General features: G+C 43.5%; 1 protein-coding gene across 3 annotated transcripts in view; it reads left to right on the top strand.

The window, feature by feature from the left end:
• The first annotated feature begins 20,307 nt into the window (after positions 1-20,307).
• TSC22D1 (TSC22 domain family member 1) overlaps positions 20,308-20,998 on the top strand; it is a 92,520-nt gene continuing 91,829 nt past the window's right edge. The window contains exon 1 of one of the 3 annotated variants that reach the window (XR_011339456.1): positions 20,308-20,738. The gene's annotated coding sequence lies outside the window, so the exon portion shown is untranslated. The remainder of the gene's footprint in view (positions 20,739-20,998) is intronic. The other 2 variants (XR_011339462.1, XM_069881260.1) reach the window with 2 other exon arrangements.

The following is a 20,998-nucleotide window of genomic DNA, read 5'->3' as shown; positions in this document are numbered from 1 at the left end:
ACACAAAACAAGTCCTAAGCTACTCTGCTTCTAAACCCCAAGCCTTCAAAGCCATCCTCAGCCTGTCCTACCATCTTGCTTCCATGAGCATCTATTGCAGAGTGGTTTATATTCAGTAGGAACAGAGACTGCACAACCTATAGATAGCTATGGCTCTCTCCTAGGATGTGGACACTCTGGGTTTGAACTCTAGACTGAGGTGCAAAGAGATTTTTCAACCTGCTAAGAAAGTCCTTTTACAACCAAGTTGCAAGAGACAAGCTATGCTGCGTGGTCAGACAGTACATAATGCTAGTAGGACCATAAATGACAGATAGTTTGTGTTTGTTTCTATAAAGAATTAAGAATAGTGTTTTATTTGAATAATGAATACTACTAATGAAGCTATTTTTCTTCTGGCATGTAAAATAGATGTTCTACTTCATCTCACATTCTATGACACTAGACAGAAAAAGCAGAACTTGCAACAAATACGTTTTTTATACATATGCCAACGTTATAACCATCTTTGTTCACGTATTTTTATTGAGTGTTTGAATGATTCCCCTTGTATTACCTAATGTATTTTGGTAATGATCACCCATTTATGAAGCACTTATTGCAGCCAACAGCATGAGATTTCTTCAATAAAATCCTGTGACCAAGTTTGGCTAAGTACCAACCTAATTCAGCTAAGAGTCATACGCACTAAGAACTTTCTGCTGTGCCTGGGAAAGAAGAAATAACAAGCTACTTTATCTAAGAACTTAGGAGAGCAAAAAGGCTCAGTGTCATAACGCCTGTTAGCAGCCTGAATTCTGCTGCTGATAGGATGTCTGCTTGGAAATGCCCTATCCATCCAGGCTCATATGTTATAGCATTTCATTATGTTCACTGTAACTTAATACCTCCTGCAGCAAGGAGGCTCCTAGCACATAAAAACATAACCAGCTTGTGTAGACTCATTGCTATGATGAATCTCGAGTAGTGTGCCACAGTATTTCATACTACAGGTTTTATGGCAGTCAGTTACAAATACTAGTATTATTAGAGAAATAAAATACGGTTGTTCAGCTTGTACAAATCCTTTTGAAAGACTGTTTCAGTACATGACCTCTAGAAGGAGAATTCAGATGCATGAACTGCACATTTTCCCTTGCAGCGGGCCAAGCAGGGAAGCTGCCAATCAGGCTTTGCCCAATATGTTTTAGAAGTTTGTTCCTCCTCCTGACCTCATCCCACCAGGCTTCTCTCATCACTCATGTTTAACTAGGTTTTCTGTCACCATAGTTTGAACAATGCTGTACACTGCTAACCTTCCTGTCCAGGAAGAAGTCCAACTTCAGAAGCCAACACAGCTGGACCTGGGATTTGGGGTTGTTCATCCCCACTCTGCAATGCACCCTCTTATTTCCTGACCTGCACCTGGAGCTGCTTGCCCTTTTCCCCCCTTATCCCTAGCAAGCCCACACCTCCTCCTCACCAGCCCCAGGGGTCGGGTCTAGGATGCTGCAGGTGGGGAGGAGAAAAATTCGGTGAGATTACGGCTGCTGCCATGCAAGCAGAAATGGGAGCCGCAGAGACAACTGCTGCTGCTGGGAGGGCCAGCTCCATCCCGGTCAGTCTGTCCTCTGCAGTCCAGTGGCAGCTGCATCGGTCCAGCACATGTGGTTAGTCTACAGCAAGCGCTGTAGCCACTTTCCTTTCAAGAAACAGGCCAGGAGGAAGGGACATGCAAGCCCCCTTCAACCTGCAAGCTCATGGGTAAATGTCTGTGAATAAGCCCAATGTTTCTTCTGGAAGTAATGGATTGCAGTACAGGAATATGGGGACCCAGAGTACCTCTGCAAGCAGCAGCAAGCAAAATCATCCCTCTCTCCTCTCTGCATGCACGCCATCCTCAACTAAATGTTGATGCCATCAGTGATCAGAACAGTGTGCAAGCTAATGGACCAGCAGCAAGAGATGCATCACTACCATTTAGAGCAGGACTTGATTCAGCTCTGCCTCTCTTCTCATTTTTTTTTGTTACAGGCAGGTCTTTGGGGTGGTAGGAACCCAAGTGCTTCTTCCAGGATGTTTTTTTCCACCCTCTGCCCCACCTCTTTTTTATTTTGTAACACCCATCACGCCTGCAGTTTTTAGTTGCAAGTTCCTTTCTCCCACCTGAAGAGCTCTCAATACTGATTCCTGGTGTCTAACACAGTGGTTCCTATACAGTGAGACACTGGTACCTGCAGATATGGAGCTGGAGCCCACAGACAGGGTCTGCAATGGGTCTCTGCAGCACATGATACCAAAGATCCATCTTCTCAGGCGTTTTCTTGGCCCTGTTCAAAATCCCAGGTCAAGTTTATGCTTCTCCATGAACAACCAGCAATCACTACATTAAGTTATCGCCTTCTATCATCTATGTTTTCCCCCTGTCTTTAAAAAAAAATAAGAAAGAAAGGAAAATCTACATGACAAGAGGGTTGTTACATCAATAAGAAAGACAGTAAAAACATTGACTTTATGGAGTCTCCTGCCCTGGGCTGTATGTTTTGTAAAGCACTTTTTCAGTCAGTGCCAGCCTGAGATTACCAAGAGTGATAACCAGATGCAGATAATCTGCATGTACAACAAGCTGAATAGCTGGACAGTGCAAATGACATTGGTTTTTGTCATACTTAATGAAAGTTGTTATTCTGATCTCAACGCTTCCTGAACTTTCAAAGCAGCACACAGTGTTCTAGTTCGATGGCTTCCCGGCTCCATACTGCTCCTGTTCAGGACAACATGAATTTTATTACTGATTACAAGGGGAACAAGCTTGGACCAGTGGTGACAGTAGCAATTACACCATAAGGCTGCTCTCTTGGAAAAATGAACTACCTTGCCAGGTTACTTCCGACCACGAAATACCACGGTACATGTGATGGCACCAAATATTTGCTGTGTGACGTCATGTGGCTCTGCGTGTTTCCTCAGTTTTCACATCTAGTGCGACAGGGAGCAGATGCACAGCTGGGCTCATTTTCAGGTGCCTGTTTCCTCTAGATTGAAGCCAAAGTCCAGATCTGTTGGCAGTGACTCTGTAAAATGTCAGTAGAGCTTATGCTTCTGTGGCCAAAGGTAAATTGAATCATTCTTTTTAATGAAACGTTCCTTAATTGCCTTTATTCTTCTCAATAGCACAGTAAATAGAATATACATTTCATAAAGAGATTATAGAAAAGGAGAGTTGCCAATATAATTATATAATCTTGCAAATGCTACACACAAAATTGCCTTTTGTTTGCTGTTTTACAGCACATCTTTTCTTTGTGCCTTGTATAGCTGACAGAATAGTGTTTGTTTAAAAAAAATGTGACAGAAAATACCATGGGAAAAAATGTATTGTTAAACCTCAGCCAACCCTCAGGAAGGCTCAAGCTGGGACTGTCAACACATACAATCCCAATTCAATGTCTGCTCTTTGCAGCAAAGAAGGCAGTGTGGAACTAAGCAGAAATTAATTAGAAGACTGAAAGGAAAGAACAGAGCAAATTTTATTTCTTTCTAATCCCAACCCAAACCCAGTTGGCAAATACCTGTCTACTGTACAGGGATACAGCTTCACTTTGTAGTCCCTACCTAGCTGAAGTTATAAACTAGTTTACAGTGAAATTATATCTTTTTTTTTTTTAAGTACCAAACAAAACCCCTACTGATTTCATTGGAGTTAGGCTTTCACTTGATAAGCTTATCTTGTGCTATTTCAGCACTTCAAGAAAACAATATTAGTATTCTTTTTTTTTCCCAAATCCTGCATTTCTTGGTGTGTATTTCAGGGAACCCATCATAAACACTGAACACGCGGTATGATGATATGTATTGCTCAGAGCTGTGAGATGTCATCTAACTGCTTGCTCATCACCAGAGACACACTAGATAAGCCAGGCAAAAGGACTTCAGTGCACCTCTCCCAGCTCTTAAACTGACCTTTCTGATAGGAGATGTGCCTTGGAATTGCCAGATTGCTCTGGGCTTGGAGGTACCCACAGGCTCTGCCTGCAAATGCCTCTTCATTTGGTTTGGTTCCACTAGAGGGGGAAAAAAAAAAAAAAGGGCCACACCCCATCAGATTCACTCAAATCTGTTTTGGACATTAGGGACACTCTTCAAATGAAGCTAGTTTTGCTATTGCTAAGCAAAGGTTTGAACCTTTGATTATGGGTTGGAAACATTGCTATGGAAGCAAAGCATTAAAAAAATAACAACCCAGAAATTTAAACTGTTTGATAGCTACCTATGCCCAAGCTGTCATTTAAACTTTCTCTGAAGCATGATGTTAACTGCAGAAGTCTAAGCCAGGACTGGTGAGCAGCGGGTGTTTGAGGCGCGGTTCTGTTCGGTACCCTGGTCTTCCCAGATTGCAATTGCACCCAATGATATCAGGGTTTTACTGTGTGCCAACGCACTTTAGAACCCACAGGATCCTTTCCTCTACTAACTTACAAAGGAAACCTGCACGATAAGCCTTTCAAAGGTGTGTGAATGTAGGATGTAGAGCCAGTGACAGGCTTACCTTCCTGTTCCAGAAGGAGACTGCCCTTCCCAGATGGCATGACTTGCACAGAGAATTCCTGATAGCGTCATAGCAATGTAAACATCACTTATCGTCCATAGAATTACATACAGAGCATTTTGACAGCGCCGGCTTTTCATAGAGATGTTATGACGTTATGGTGGGTGTGGGGCTTGGCGTGACACCTCCCCACCTACCTTACCTCAGTATCCTATAGTCATCATCACATATGCTGTTGTATTAGTAATAGCTATACAACCAGCCTCCACAGCTGTTGCAGCGCAGGGTTGCAAGCTGGTCTGCAGCAGGACTAGGAGAACCCAGTTCCCTGCAGCTGCGTTCTTCCCAGCTGCATCTGTGAAATTCAGGAGAGCTCTGACTACAGGGTTTCCATGCAATAGTCTTGGCTTCTCTCTTTCTCTTACATTCTTCTCTTGATCCTCAAAACATATCAGGAGTGAAAGCGGCACTATAAACCTTCTTCTCTATTTGCACTAAGCTTGTACTAACTAAAGGTGTTTAGGACCTCAATCTTTTTGCAAAATACAGTGAAAACTGCATATTGTTCAGAAGAACACGTGACTGCTGGGGTTTGGGAAAAAATGGGAAAAATATGCACTCACAGAAGTTTCAAATCTTCTGGAAACTAGGTTAAAAAAAGTAATGCATTAGATGTAGGGCTTTCACTTTCTGCCATGCTGCTGAGCAAAAGGAGTAAAATGGCCACAGCACTTTATTTATAGACATAGTGCTAGGACAGAGCTGCTGGGCACCTCGCTGACAGGAGCACTTCTGCTCTGTAGAAAAAGCCTTTCATCAGCAGGAAGCCAGTCTTCATCGCTTCCATGCAGTAACATTTCTAGCTACTGGTGCACTGGAAACAAGAGGTGCAGGATTAAATGCTGTCTGTGGTATGTTGCCACCAAAATTTGCGTATAGTTACAGCCAGCTTATTAACTCCTTGAAGATATTCAAGTGCCTTTCTGAAAGATGGGGTTTTGCACAAGAGAGAACGGAGTATGAGGACATAATTTCTTTAGATCAGCTGAGGCAGAGGCTCCAAAATATAGGGCATTCCCACAAAACTGAATATCCTGGGATTTGTTACCCACACCCTTTGTTTATGATGTTTTTTCTACTAACTTCTCAGGTGAGCAGGTAGTAAGTATAGAGTCTACTGCATTTGAACAAGCAGAATCCCTCTCAAAGCACAGAATAGGGACTGTTGGGGTTGAGTATTTTTTTGCTAAATATGCACCTATTTTGTTCACCACCAATTTAACAACTGATTATGTGGCTTTCTAACATATCACTGGCTCAAAGAATATAGAAACAACAGAGTAGAGAGAGACTGTAAGTCCTGTAAGACTCTTGTGGGGATCTCTGCCAAAGTAGGTCAATGCGTTTGCACATCAATTTTAGCAGAACTGCTGGAAGATTCCTGAGAGAGGTAAAAATCTGAAATTGCTTTATTTGTTGCTGGTTTTGCAATCTGCTTAGAGTTATTTAAAGAAGTGGTTAAAAATATACTGAAACAGTTATTATGGCAACTGCGACAATAGCAGTCATGTTGAGAAAAGAAGCAACATGTTCATATCATTATACAAAGCTGTAAACGTTTCCTTAAGTAGGCTGCAAACATTTCTGATTTAATTCCAGATGTTTCTCATAGTCATTATAATTTTTAGCCTTAAGAATTAACAAATTATGAGAACTTTTAGAAGCCCACAGCAACACAGAATCACAGAACTGTTTAGGTTGGAAAAGACCTTTAAGATCATTGAGTCCAAGCATTAACTTAACACTGCCAAGTCCACCACTAAACCATGTCCCTAACTGTCACATCTACACTGTGTGTTAAACACCTCCAGGGATTGGGACTCCATCACTTCCCTGGGCAGCCTATTCCAGTGCTTGACAACCCTTTTTGTGAAGAAATTTTTCCTAATATCCAATCTAAACCTCCTTTAGTATATCCTAAGGCCATTGGACATCTTAGAAAAAAATGAGTTTACTTGGAATTTCCTCAAACAGCAGAGGAACAAATAGAAAATTTCTGAATGATATGCCAGTCCAAATCATGGTCTGTATCCATGAGCCATAGCATTTTCTGGATCCTAAATGTGCATATGATGGGATGTAGCGGCTTTGATAAAATATTGTTATACTAACATACTGTGCAAATTCTTTGGTGCCCTAATGCCTTTCTCTCAAGCCAGTATTTTTTTCTACAAAGATTCCCAAATTTACAACTCCTTTCTCAGTCTCCTGTAGTTAAATTTAATTCCTATATTTTCAGCTTCACTAAACAGCTTCAACTGATAGTCAATTATAAATTTTTGACTGTATTTTCAGCCAAAGAGCTAGACTTAGGGCTCTGGAATGTAAAAACACAACCAGGGCATTTGTATCACATGCAATTGCAGGGCTTTCCTATAAATAGCTGGGGCAGAAGAGCACCTGTGCTTTTCCTCCCAGCATTTCGGTGGATAGCTTTGTTGGCATCTTTGCAATAGACACTACACTAAATTCAAGAAAGAGGCTGAGTCAGTCCTTAGTAATGGAAAGCATCCAAATTCTCTTTGGCTTTGATTTTAACAGAGAGAGACATCATTTTCTTGTCTCTTTCCAGATTAAACTCCATTCCATTTTTCTGCTGCCCTCAATGTGCACTCCTGAAAATCCCACAGACACATTAACATTCAGTCAATGAGATATTTTGAGCAGCTAGACTACTATAATGTTTAGGTTCTTCTGTAGTTGCAAGGCCTTGATTTTAGCCTGCCCTTACAATGCATAAATTGTCTTTAATTTTGACAGCCCTGAACAATACCATCTTGACAGCCTATAATGTCTTGTGCCTGTGCTAACTGCACCATCCTATCTTTAAGGCTGCCACTCTGAACTTCTATTGTTTCCTGACAGATAGAGAAAAAAAATCATAATCACCATCCAAATCATGGAGAACTTGAATTTTTATCAGTCCTTGAAGAAATTTATGAGAAATCTTTTACTTTTTGCTGCAAATTGTTTGGAAATTGCTCAGAATGTGGGTGAAAAAACAACATTCGCATGTTCTTTCTTCCCATTGTGCAGAATCAATAAACCACCCACAGCTGGTAGCATATCAACAATTCCATGTTCAGGCATTGGGGGAACATGATGAAGGGAAGGATAGTGTATCAAGGGGAGCATAAGAAGCAGGTTCAGGTTGTGAACATAAACTATATCTACTGAAGAGACCAGATGTGAACCAGCTAGCGTCAAACTGTTAAACTCTCCTGTTGAAGATTTCATGCTACAGAAAGCAAAAGCTATCTTCTTGCAACCTTTGGTTCAGTTGCCTTCAGACTCAGGAAGATTTGCTGCTCAAGTTTACAGTGCATCCCATTCAGGGCTTTCTTTGCAACTTCAGAGGGCAGGTGAATACTTCAAGCTGGAAGCAGACAGCAACAACAGCACAAGCTTTTGACTGTGCAGCGCGCACTGTTTAAGCGCAGGCCTTTCTGACATACTGTGATACCCTTGACCTAACCTTGTATAAGCCACCCTGCATATGCTAACGTATGCGCAGGACACACTCACCAAACAAGAATCCACCCCATCACTCAAGTGGCTTCTCCTATCTATGTTGAGCTTCAGATTATTAAACTGCTGAGTGTCCCCAAGCTGATTTTATGGTCGATCATGTACATCTGTGCGCACCCACAATCGTAGATTGCTTGCCATACAACATAGTCAAATTCATTGAAAAAGCATGTGTTAGTTCACAGTGTCCTTTTTTTCTATTTAAAATTCAGTTCAACTGAAGTAATTCAAGGGGCCTGAGCAAATGTAGAGCTCCGAAGGGCCGAGTTCCCTTAGAAATTACAGGTCACCTTACTTAAATCACATCAAAACAGCTGAGATGATTGGTTATGGAGCACACTCTGCCAGATTTGACCAGTTTGTATTTGTCCCCCACATTTCTAGCCTGATTTCCTTAGGAAAAGTTTGTGATTGCAGCCTCTATGCAAGCACACATACATGCACAAACACATGTGTATGTTTGCCTATGGATTCCCCTTCCCACCACTGCACATCACCTAACAACTTTGAAGCTCCCAGCCACTTCCAGCCAAATCTAAGAGCAGAACAGAGATTTCTAACATGTTTATTTCCTACGAGTCTGTATAAACAGGCAGTTACTTAATGGATAAAATTTCTGTTAGTATATTAGCAGACCTAAGGAAAAGGTGTAACTCCTGTTAGATCCCAGAGACTATGTCTACACTCCTACATTCAGCATTCCAGTACCATTTTCTGCCATTAAGGACAGCAGGCAGTGAACAGCCCATGCTGTGTACTACTAAATGCTCTTGCCCTCCAAAACAGGGTGGTCCAATGTAAACTGACTGCTAGAAATGGCCTTGGTCAAAGCTCAATCCCAAAGTGGGTTCAGGGACCATTTGGGAGACTGCTATGGGCACAGGCCAGCACTGTGCCAAGCACCGTTCTGACAATTTGACAGTAGAGAGGATCGAATTCAAGTGGCCAGAAATGCTCCCTGGGACTGTTTGATTTAGTTCACCTAAATTGATTTAGTACAGCTAAATTTCTGGAAGAGAAACTCCACAGGAAAAGAGTTAGGAGTGACCCATCTAAAATAAAAGCTTGTATCAAGCTTGCTACAACATCGGACAATGGAAAATCCAAGTATGAAGTGCAAACCCCCAGGAAATAGGCCTCATTAAATCTATTGCTGACAGAATGACTTGTTTAGCTTATGGCACCTTATTTAGAATTCACTCCCACCAGCACTCCTTTTCAGATATGATACTGCAACTCTCAGCCCCAGATCATAGAATCATAGAATCATAGAATAACCAATTTGGAAGAGACCCACCGGATCATCGAGTCCAACCATTCCTATCAAACACTAAACCATGCCCCTCAGCACCTCGTCCACCCATGCCTTAAACACCTCCAGGGAAGGTGAATCAACCACCTCCCTGGGCAGCCTGTGCCAGTGCCCAATGACCCTTTCTGTGAAGAATTTTTTTCTAATGTCCAGGCTGAACCTCCCCTGGCGGAGCTTGAGGCCATTCCCTCTTGTCCTGTTCCCTGTCACTTCAGAGAAGAGGCCAGCACCCTCCTCTCTACAACCTCCTTTCAGGTAGTTGTAGAGAGCAATGAGGTCTCCCCTCAGCCTCCTCTTCTCCAGGCTAAACAACCCCAGCTCTCTCAGCCGCTCCTCGTAAGACCTGCTCTCCAGCCCCCGCACCAGCTTTAGATGCATGAGTTGTTTTTTTAGCATCCGTTTAGCTGTTCAGATTTTGTTCTCCAGTTTGTTTGTATTAACTGCTACTGTGATTGGATTTTTTGAGATGCTGTAATTATGTGCACCTTTATCGCTTAACATGTGAACCAAATGATTTACTATATTTGCTATTAGTGATCAGGACTGAGAATTCAGACCATGACCTCCAGAGCCAAAGCATGAAGATGTTAGAATCTCAGAATGTGAAGTCTGTTAACCAGCAGCTGCAAAGTCTCATCTTCCGCAGCACAAAGAGAGGTAGAGGACAAATATTGAGTATCTGGATACTGGATATCTGGAGACCAGATTCTTGTAAGAATAAACAGCTGAAAACTGTAGCAATGCTGAGAAGATTTAAGACTCTGAGGAGCTGGAAACTTGAATGCTCAGGAAGACTTTGAAAATTGAAAGCTGTAGGCTCCATCTCTTGGGTACCAAAGAACAAAGTCTAACATTCCTACTGTGATGTTATTAACACGTCCTGCTTGTATTTCAGTGGCATCTAGTGACCCAAATCCAAGACTGAGCCACCCAGCTGAAAAATGAATACACAAGCCCTGTGAGTCTATGATGTGCATACACTCTTTCCAAGAAGAGAAAGTCTCCTGTGAAGGAAACTATCTTTGTATTCTTTCTTCTGTCATAAACACACTTATTCCACAAACAACAGCAATAATGAAACTCAGTTGCCTATGGACATTTGCCCCCAATACAGAGCAGGCCTCCTTCCTTCCCTCTGCATCAATGCTTTTCTCCTCACCAGAGTAGCCCCACTCTCCAAGCTCTTTGCTGCTGAGGAGGAACTCGTGGTGGCTGGAACGTGGCGTTGTGGCCACTGCCGCCCCGAAATGGCTGTAGGGATGCCTGTTGTCCCACGAGAGCCGTGTTAGGACTTTGCCCTCTCCTGAGCTGTAGAAATGCATGAACTTTAGGGCCAGCATACCTCTGCCATCTCTATCCCAGCGTGAAATCAACCAACAGGTTCAAAGTTATTAAAAAGTGGTTGACAGACAAGCAGACGGACAGCCAGGCAGAACAGTTGTGTAAGCTTTGTTTCCTTAGGAAAGCAGGCTAAAAAAAGAAACAAAATGCAGTATTCGCTCATCATTGTCTACAAAAACACTGAAATCAGCTATTTAACACTTTGTAATGAGCATAATGGCCAGGCGGAGTTATTTATTCTACTTGAAAAACCTGTTTCCAGGCCTGTGAGGATTAGCTGAGCAGCAGCATAACCTCGGTGTGACCCCACCCGAGCAGAAGCAGGTCCGACTGGAAGTCTGAGAACAGCAGTTTGAGAGTAGTGGCAGCTATGCATAGATGTACTAGAGCTGATCTAAGCTAAGGGTAAGTTTTACAGAGAAAGAAAATAATCTAAGCATCAGAAAGGGGAAAGAGTTAAAGAAAAGTAAGTGAAAACTAGGATAGAAGGCAAATGAAACCCCCCCAGAATCAGTACAGCAATGAATGCATTTCAGTGTGCTGAGGAATATGGTATTTAATTTAAATGACAGGGTAAAGGTATGTTAGGACAATCAAACGAAGCTGAACATGGATGAAATTTTAGAACACAGATTTGGTCTTAAATACTTTTTGAAACAGAATGAAACATCACTGCTTTCAAATGCAGCCACGCCGGAGCAGCTCAAGCAATATCTGCAACATGAAGCTAGGGCTGAACCCACAAATTTGTTTTCATCTACCTGTCGGTGTTTGGTTTGGAAGGTCTTGTTTCTGTGCATTGCAGCAAGCTGTCCAGTTTTGTGCAAATGAAGACAAGAAACACGGGAAGGAGCTCTCAGCTGCCCACGCCAGGCTGAACCCAGTGAGCTCAGCTAATGGTATCTGACAGCAGGGGGATGCAGAAGTGTCAATTAGCAGACAGTGAAAGCACCACCAAGCTTTGGTTAGGAAAAAAAAAAAGAATTTTTAATACATATAATATATATATTCAATATAAACCCGCATATATAAATATTTACATATAAACATATGTTTATATAATTAAATATATTTATCTATATAAAGCATAATGTTGAATAAAATCACATTCTTTTCTGCACTGGATAATCACCTGTCACTTTAATCCTGATATTGGGTAGGAGCTTTAAATTATAGATTATTGTCCTTTGCCAGACAAGAGCATTGTATATATTAATGGTAGGAATAATCTTAGAGATTATATGAGCTCTCTCTTGATCAGTATAGGATTACTCTCTACAGGCAATTCTTTATTATTTCACCCTAACTAAATCTGAGTGTCCCTGTAATCGATTTTCTATCACTTTCTCACAAGCTGTATTTCACTGTTAGTATCTAATGTATATTCAACCCCACTTGTTCTGACGTTCAGTCTAAAGATTCATTTTCTTATGCCGTTGGCTCACATACCTCCCACCTTGCTCTAGGTCCCTACGGAGAGACACATGCTAGACATCTAATTATCCTGGACTCTCCTATCAGTCAGTGGAGAGAAATGAGCAGCTCCAGAGGTTGCAGGTGAAGGTTTTTTTGTTCTCTATGAGAAATTTTACAGCAACACTTCTAATTGAGGTACCTTACTGGGGGTGAGCTGATCTGGGTCTGAAATATCAACCCCCTCCTTTTTTAAATAATTGGAGATTATTATTGTATGATTTAATGCCTTGACTTGCAGACGCTTGCAAAACAAACACAAATTATAGCTGAAACTCCAGCTTTTTCCAACATCACTTTCATTGCATTCTCTGGACTACTTCTAGTTCTCCAATATACTTCTAATATCAAAATGTCCTTAAATTATTACAATTCCTTGGGTATATGAGCAATGGCAAGTTGTACCCCAAGTACAGGGGGGTGATCACTTTCCTACTCCTGCTGGCCATGCCTTTTCTGATACAAGCCAGGATGCTGTTTGCCTTCTCAGCCAGCTAAGCACACTGCTGGCTTATGTTCAGTCGCTGTCGACCAACACCCCAAGGTCCCTTTCCACCAGGCAGCTTTCCAGCCACTCTTCCCCAGGCCTGGAGTGTTGCATGACTTTGTTGACTGAAGCGCAGGACCCAGCACTTGGCCTTGTTAAACCTCATATAGTTGATCTTGGCCCATTGATCCAGCCTGCCCAGGTCCTTCTGCAGAGCCTGCCTGCCCTCAAGTAGATCAACACTCCTGCCCAACTGGGTGGCATCTGCAGACTTACTGAGGGAGCACTTAATCCCCTCATTCAAATAATTCATAATGATATTAAACAGAACCTGCCCCCAAACTGAGCCCTGGCGAACACTGCTTAAACATGCTTTTTTGCTCGATGGTCTATTTACAATAGACAATTCTCTAGTTTCTTACTAACAACTGTTAAAATGCCTTAATGAGTGGTAAAACTGGACATGAGGTAATGTGCCATGATCCTAAAGCAGTGAAATATTGCAGGGCTGCCTTATTAAGCTAAGACACAAAGCTCCTATCAGACAAAGAGTTACCAGCTTTAAAAAAATACTGAATACCTGGTCCAGCACCATACAGAGTAACCTTCTTCTAGATAAGGACTCAAGACTGTTAGTAACTAAAGGTCAACATAGTCCTAAGGCTCCGTAAGACCACACCTTAGCACACACCTCATCTTTTTGTCTTCTGAGCCTACAAATATTTACACATTTAATGTTACCTTTTTAGGGTTTTAGTGACCACAAGTTAATAGTCAAAGAGACTATTCACGTGTCTGAACTTAAACCTCTGACTATGTGTTTGAACTGTCAGGACTTTGCACATCTTTTGTTCTAGTGAAATTGACAAAGGCATTTTTTCCTGGTGCTGGAGTTTGAAATCCTAAACCTGCTTCTCACTGAATTTTTGTCACAAGGACACATAATCTGACTTTTCATGGCTCGCCAGTGTATGCGTGCAGAAGAAAAAGTGTCACATTTGGTAATGGAAAATCCAGAGACAATCAAAGAGAACATCCCTGAAAAATTATGAAGCAGAGAAACCAAAAACCTTACAGAGGTGAAGGAATTAAATACACAGCTTTACTCTTACTGTGAATAAATTTCTATGTCCTTTAGCAGAGAAATAATAGGTGATTTTTATTATTGGAGTTATGGAAAAACATACCACGTGACTACTCATAAAAACTGTTTGCTTCTGCGGTGCTCATGACCAGTCTGTACTTCTTTTCAGTATGCAGTTCAGTTACATTGTGACAAATGCATATAAAAAACAAAGTTTAAGTTTGCTCAAGTACTGTCCAACAGAAAATCCTGCATTTGTGCAAACAAATATTTGCTTCCCCAGAAAATGTTTTAGATGGGAAGAAATATTGTTGACACAGTTGAAAAGGAGACAAAAATTAGACACACAAGATTCAGAGGAGTTCAAGAAGGATTTCTCTGTATCCTTCACAACTAGGACAGTCTTTCTGCCTCCAGTTACTATGTGGTAATACAATGAAAAAATAATGCAACTATGCTGAATACTAACTCACTACATGTCCTGCTTTCCCAAATAATTCTGCATCAAACAAGTCTGGTTCCAAAGTGGAGGGGGGGGGAGAATAATAATCTCTACTTATTCCTAGCCTGAGATTTTAAAGATTTGTGCCTCATCACAACAGACATCTTCACCCCTGATGACTCAAGAAAATCACACACAAATTGCAGAACTTTTAGTTATCATAGTATTCCCAGTGTAGTCAGTGGACACAAAGTGTGTTCTCAAACAAAGCATTTTTCTAAGTGTTTTCTTCTATCAGGGTTAGGATCAGTCTAAAGAAAACAATTCCACACAATCTTTTTGACTGAGAACTACAAACTAAGACCTCACATTTCCAACACTATTTAACAGTCCCGTGTGAATGTTTATAATTCATTAAAACTAACCTAAAAAACTGGTTGACTTTCTACTTCGCTCATAGATTTTCCAGAGTTAAAAAAGGGAGGGTCTATTTAACAACTGGCCCATTTTTCAATGATTCGATCATCTATTTTATTTGATCTTCAGCTTAATTATATATAACACTTGGCTGACAAATCAAAGATCAAACAGTTAACAATCTAGGACCTGTACTCTACCAACACTTAATTAAATAAATGATCTCAGACTACAGATGAACTGCATCCATTACAATTGTAGGTTGAGGTATCCAAGAAATACTTCCCAGAACCTGGCACTTCTGTAAGATGCAATTTCATCAGTTGACTACAAACACAAGTGAAAGTGGGGGAGTAAAGGAAGGCAAGATGATAACAGTGATAAAATCATGGTGGAGTTTTGCTGGTAATGCATCAGTCACGGGCTGGTGGAGGACTTAGTTTTAACCCTCACTCCTACAATGCAGCACAGAGTTTGTGCACCTATAGACTACACATCTTAAAGTGATGATAAAGCTTCTGTAAGTCTTTCATAAAATCTGAATTTCAATGCAATCCCTACAAAAGAAAAAAAAGGAGAAAAGGAGTACCTACTTCACTACATTCCCCAAGTGCAGGTATAATGAATATTTTAAAAAACCACTTTTCCAGATGATCTAAAAGATTTCAAGTATATTGGCACTGGAGTAGACCCGACTAGTCTTAAAGAAGCTGGTTTTTTTTTTTTTTCAAAGACTGCTAGAATTGTCAATTTCTTCAAGCATTTATTTAATAAAATCTTGTGAGAAAACTTCCCTTTCCTAAAAGTTCAACAGTGTTTCATAAGAATTAAAATAAGGAATGAAAAATATCTCAGTAGGCGTTTTGGAACCAGTCAGTAAACCGAATCAACCAACTAACCAGCCACCTAAAAACAAAACAAGAAAGGAGATCAAGACTTGACTTGAACTTTCTAAGAAAATGCAGAAGTAGAATGACAACTTTTTCAGAGCTGAAAGGTGAAAATTTTCTTATGAGTGCTTCCCTAAGAAGAAGAAAAAAAATGGCATACATCTTTGCAAATCAACTTGGAGATTACAGTCAGCAATATTAATGAACACAGAATAAAGCCTTCTCTAAACTAACAATGGCAGCTGCCTGTAATAAAAAATTCTTTTCATTAAAGTTTTTTAAAAATTATTTATGAAGCAGTCACACAGGATTTAAAACACACATCAGACTGATTTGCCATGATTCTGACTTTCTGGAAAAAACACCATAGTATTCCTGTTTGTTGGCTTTATAATTACTCTGTACAAAGACATTAACTATGCTAGGATGAATGCATACAACTGTGTTAAACAGTAAAGGAGCAAAATAAAGAAAATACGAAAATACTGCTTCTCTTGGTATCCTTGGAGAATATGTGGTGCCAACAAAGCTTGTTGTTTCCTGTCTGAAGAAATATTACGTGTATGGGAGACAGATCTCTAAATATTTACACTGGGAAGATCTTGTACTCTTGCACAAACCTGAATGATAAGATTTTATGGCTGAAATAAGAGTTCTCCCAGACACTGACTCTCCCTACCTGGCAGCAAGGGCTGCATCAAGCCCATCTGTGTTTGCTCATTCGAGAAGCATGTATGTAGGAGATGCAATCCAAGGGGATTCCTCTATACTGGCAACCCTCCAGCAGTCTTCAATCTCCAGCTGAGGTAATGAAGGGACTGCAGGAGCATTTGCCCTGTAGTCATGAGGTGTGACCCTGGTGAACAGGGTGCTGGATCGGTCCAGTCATGATACAAGCGCCTCTGGCTCCAGCTAGTTGATTGTTACCATTCACTAAAAAACAGCAGGTGGACCTGTTTGGAATAACTATTGGGTACTTTCAGTTTCTGTCCGTATGTGAACAATAACTAAGTAACACAATTAATAGAAATTAAAATATCACCTTCGATGGTTGAAATTTAATTTCATAAACCTTAATGGATATGAAAAGGAATTAAAATCTTTAATTCCAGAATCCCATTTTCATGCTTAGACTAAGTCTTACAGAAAATGAGAGAGAAGTGTAAGCACATGCCTGTTGAAAATGGATAAGCAAAGAAAAAAAGGTGTAACATGAAAATGTTTGTATTTACAAACAGTATTAAAAACTTAATTTCAAACATGCCATTTCAGATGAGCTTTGTTAGCCTAGACCATCATTTGGCTTGTTAACTGACCAGTGCCCACATCATGCAGGTAAGTTAACACTGTTACCTAGATTTAATTTTTAATTCAGTTTCTCTTGTATAAGAAGAGATCTGTATGGAGCCAAATTAAAGAACTGTACTAAGAATTTTATAGCCTAAAAGTCTACCAACTATTCAAAATCAATATAGGCTAGTTAGTGTGGGCAAAATCAAACATTTAATCAATGACAATACTATTGTTTTAATACTTTTTCAGGTTTGCTGATGTCTATTAGATGCACACAAACTTCATAGCTAAATCCTTTTTGTCACTTTTGCACAGATTTTTAAGGTTAGAAACCAATTCATCTGTATTCATAGTATATGTGCTTCAAAAGTATTTGGACTTTGTTCAAACATTAAAAAAATCATCTTTGAGCTGGGACTAATCATAGACTTAATTCCTCAAGGAAATTGTTCTGGGAAAGTTATAAGCAGACAGCACAGGAATTTATAGTGGAAGTTGGCTTGCAACCTCGGACTCTCATCTCAAAAATGTTTACACATGTGAGAATCTCATTAAAGACACATATAAGGCCTCAGTGTTGCATCAAGCACCAAAATGTAGACAGTTTGTGGGCATTTTTGTCATGCCTTCCTGAAATCTGTGAGGGTTACACAAAGGTAGGGAGCTCATGTTCACGCAGTGTGGTCTTCAAATGGTTTTATCTGATTAACGGTTTTAAAAAAATAATATTGTCTTGCTCCCACAAACGGCAGATTTTCATTTAATTTCATGTCAATTGTTTCACAGTGTTTGGCACGGTCTGTATACAGGCAGTGTCCTAGAGCCATGGAAGGAGCAAAGGTTGCAAGCTTACCTTTGGGGTATCTGGAGACCCGAGCTGAATGTCTGCATTCCAGACATAAAAGGAATTAGTCTGCAAAAGGCAGGATTTTCTCAAAGCCACCACTGTCCCCACACCAAATGAAACCTAGATAAGCTAGGTTAACAGGGAGAGGCAAGGCAGAAGGGTGAAATTCAGGAATAGGCTCCAAAGCTTCCACTGCTTCTGTGACCTTGAATTCTCACCCTGTTCACAAAATGGAGCTAGAAAAGCAGCTTTTCAGAACCTCACTGATTAAATGTCATACACTGAACATGGGAGGCTCAAATCTCCTCTCTGCCTGAAGGAACTAACATTTACATGTTCCAGAAGAACTCTCTAATGACTCAGCTATATGGTATAGCACGTCGGACTCTTGCAACTTCTCTCCCGTTACAGTTCTACTACTCTTCGCAATGTGCTTTAACACTCACTGCAGCAACCACCAACCCGTTTTTCCCCCCACCCCCTGCTAACTGTCTTTACCACAGGGCTTCATAGTCAAGTTACAGAATCAGCCTGAGCCAGTCAAGTCCTGCAAGCATTTTATTACTCCACTCGAACTGGACCAATTTCAAAGCAGCGATTTGAGACATCTCCACTAGTTCATGAATGCATATGTTAGCAGGTGAGGACGTGCTGCCAGGAGATGGGAAACATAAGTGGCTCTCCAGATTTTAGTGCAGTGGACTGCTAGAAAAAGTGGGAGAAGGTGCAAACATGTTTCCCTCTCCACAGGAAAGTGGGATGCCCCATTTGAAAGCGCTCCTGGAGAGGGAGAGTGCTAGACATAAGGAGGAATCTCTTCATTACAAATGGTGAGACGCTGGCACAGGTTGCCCAGGGAAGTTGTGGCTGCCCCATCCCTGGAGGTGTTCAAGGCCAGGTTGGATCGGGTGTTGGGCAGCCTGATCTAGTGGGAGGTGTCCGTGCGCATGGCTGGGGAGTTGTAACTGGATGATTTTTAAGGTCCCTTCCAACCCAAACTATTCTATGATCCTATGGTGCAAACGCTGGGATACCTGCCTATCTGTGTGGCAGCTCTGTGCACACTAACAGCTTAAAGGGCGTGAAGGAAAATCTCCTGATGGACATACATGCATGGAGTGTCTTCAGAGATCAGAAAGCCATGGCTCCACCTGGGAGAGGGGAAGAGCTGGGGCAGCCCAGCCACGATGGGATGGTGGAGGTTTGCTGCCCAGCTCTGAGAAGGTCACTGTGGTCTTCCTTCCCTGGCAGGATGTGGGCACTGAAACCGCGAGGGAAGATGGGTGAATTTCACCTCAATTCATAGAATCATAGAATCATAGAATAACCAGGTTGGAAGAGACCCACCGGGTCATCGAGTCCAACCATTCCTATCAAGAATTCCACGCAGTAACTTGAAAATACTTTTGAATAGCGCAATTTTTGGAGCAATGTCTTGCCAAGCTCTCATCGGGAGGTCCTGAACATGCACACAGACAGGTTGGGGTGGAGTTGTGCATCCGTGTTCCCCTTGTGAATGCACATCCGAGAATCATAGAATAGCTTGAGTTGGAAAGGACGTTGAAGACCATCCAGTTCCAATCCCCCTGCCATGGGCAGGGGCACCTCCCACTAGATCAGGCTGCCTCACCACCCTCATCGTGAAGAAATTCTTTCCTACATCTCATCTAAATCTACCCCCCCCCTCCAGTTTATACCCATTGCCCCTCATCCTATCACTACAACCCTTTGCAAAGAGTCCCTCCCCAGCTTTCCTGTAGCCCCTTCGGGAACTGGAAGGTCGCTCCAAGGTCTCCCCGGAGCCTCCCCTCCTCCAGGCTCCCAATGTACCCCCCCAACCCGCCCCCCCCGCCCACGTGCTCCCTCCCGCCATCAGCCTCGCACCTCCCGCCCGGGGAGCGGGGGGTGTGTGTGTGGTGGGGGGGGTGGCGGCCATTTCGGGGCGTGAGAGCACAAAGGGGCCCGGGGCTCCGCTTCCCCCGTGTGCGCGGCGGGGGAGGGGATGGAAGGAACGGGCAGGAATATTCTGGGCCGAGGGAGGGGAGGGGGAAAAAGGCGATGAATAACTCGAATAAATCCGCAACGGAGCTGAGGAGAGGGGGAGGGAGGAGGCGGCGGCGGGTCATGTGAGACACAGTCACGCTGCGGGACCGGGGGAGAGGCGTCGGGGAGGGGGTGGGAAGGGATGGGGAAGCCGCCATGGCCGCCGCCCGGCGCCCCCTCCCCAGCCGGGAGCGCCTCCCCCTTCCCCCCCGCCCCACCCCCCCATCCCGGCGCGGGTTCGGCGCCGCTCGGCAATTTCCGCCACCTTCCCCCCAGCTCGGCGCGGGTTCGGCGTCGCTCGGCAATTTCCGCCACTGGGGAACTTCCCCCCCGCCCCCCTCGGCGCGGGCTCGGCGCCGCTCGGCAATTTCCGCCTCGCGAGCCGAGCGCGCTTCCGCCTGCCCAGGCTAGACGGGGCGTCCCGGCTGCCAGCGGGGCGCGCGTGCGCGGCCGCCGCCATCTTAACGCCGTCTCTCGCCTGCCCTCCCCTTTGGCGAGCTTTCCCTCCCCCATTCCCCTCCTCCTCCTTCTCCTCCTCCTTCTCCTCCTGCATCCCGGCGCAGCGCCCTCCTCCAGCGCTCCGTGAGGATACGTGCCGGGCGGGGGGAAGAGAGCGGGCGAGCGAGGGCCCCGCGGCGGCGGGGCAGGGCCCGAGGGGAAGAAAGGCCGTGGCGGCGGGGAGGAGCGCCGGGCGCTGCGGAAGCGCGGGTGCCGCCTGTATAAAGGGGGAGGAGGAGGTGGAGGGGGAAGGAAGAGCGTGCGGAGCCTCCTCCAGAGACAGCCAGACACAGAGGGAGGAGAGAGAGAGGCTGCCTGGCTGGCTTTTCTCCCTCCCTCCCTCTTTTCATGGACTCTCCTGTCGGGCTGCTGCCGTTCTTCCCTCCTTTTCCCGTCTCCTTAGCACCCAAAATGATTCAGCTCCATGGCTGCCACTGACGGGGATGTGCCTGCCCGGCTCAGCCCGCCGCTGCCGCCCTGCCGTGCGCCGGTCCTGTACGTATCTGCGCTCTCCTCCGGTGATGGCGAGGGGGCTGCCCCGAGGGAGCGGCGGGGAGATCGGGTTTTTCGCTCCCCCCCTGGGGTCGCGGGCATAGCTGCTGCCCTTCCTATCCCCCCCCACAAACCCCGGGAGAGGCGCGGCGGGGGGGGTAGAGGAGGGGGGGAGGTGTGAGGAGGAGGGTGGGGATGAAAAGGGGGTGTGGGGAAGGGGAGAGAAAGTGAATGGCGGAGCGTTGAAAGTGTCACATTCGGAG

This window comes from Phaenicophaeus curvirostris, chromosome 1, assembly GCF_032191515.1.
Source record: "Phaenicophaeus curvirostris isolate KB17595 chromosome 1, BPBGC_Pcur_1.0, whole genome shotgun sequence".
Classification (NCBI taxonomy): domain Eukaryota; kingdom Metazoa; phylum Chordata; class Aves; order Cuculiformes; family Cuculidae; genus Phaenicophaeus; species Phaenicophaeus curvirostris.
Note: the sequence above shows the minus strand (reverse complement) of the source record. Positions and strands in the feature narration are given on the sequence as shown.